The sequence below is a fragment of the Pongo pygmaeus genome, chromosome 14 (assembly GCF_028885625.2).
Source record: "Pongo pygmaeus isolate AG05252 chromosome 14, NHGRI_mPonPyg2-v2.0_pri, whole genome shotgun sequence".
Classification (NCBI taxonomy): Eukaryota; Metazoa; Chordata; class Mammalia; order Primates; family Hominidae; genus Pongo; species Pongo pygmaeus.
Window position 1 is genome coordinate 48422274 of NC_072387.2, and position 677 is coordinate 48422950.

The 677-nt window shown below is 50.8% G+C and overlaps 1 non-coding gene across 1 annotated transcript; it reads right to left on the reverse strand.

The window, feature by feature from the left end:
- Nucleotides 1-226: 226 nt before the first annotated feature.
- Nucleotides 227-319, reverse strand: LOC129011993 (small nucleolar RNA SNORD116). The gene has a single exon (XR_008493502.1). It is a non-coding gene; the product is annotated as a small nucleolar RNA SNORD116 (small nucleolar RNA).
- Nucleotides 320-677: the final 358 nt, after the last annotated feature.

Here is a 677-nt window from a genome sequence, read left to right on the forward strand (position 1 = left end):
CAGCCATTCTCACGGATGGTCTGTATGGAACACGTCTGCTGGAATCTCTTCCCCCACCTCAGGTCGTGGGCCCCCAGCACCACGGAAGAAATTCCTCCTGCTGTGGAAGCAGCTGGCCACAGTCAGCTGGAAGCCAGGACAGACCAGGGCACCCCCACAGAAGTGAATTTCCTAATCCTGAATCAAGATCAGGATCCCCTGATCCTGAATCAAGATCAGAATCCTGGGGCCCAGCCTCGATGAGAACAACTAGTGAGTTTTCACTCATTTTGTTCGGATTTCCTAAGGAATGGTTTTATGGGGGTGCCATCATCAATCTCAAATTAATTTCTAAAATTCATTTTTTGGCCTAACTTCATGTTGTAAACAATTTCTTTCTCTTTTTTATTGTTAAACCCAAGGGTTTAAACCCAGTTGGCATGTGTGGCAAGAAGCCACTCTTGGTGTCTGATGTCAAGTGGCAGCAGCACAGAGGTGTGGGGGTGGAGAGCTCTAGGGAGATCCATGGTTGGAGGCGGGAGGGTAGTGTGGGAGTGGGGTTGGGGGAAGGGCCTGTATGTAAGTAGAGGAGGAGCTAAGTCCCAGCACGGCCAGAGCCAGAGCCAGAGCCAGAGCCACAGTCTGAAAAGAAGCCAACTCTGAGCCAGGGATGAAGGAAGATGAGGAATCCCAGGACC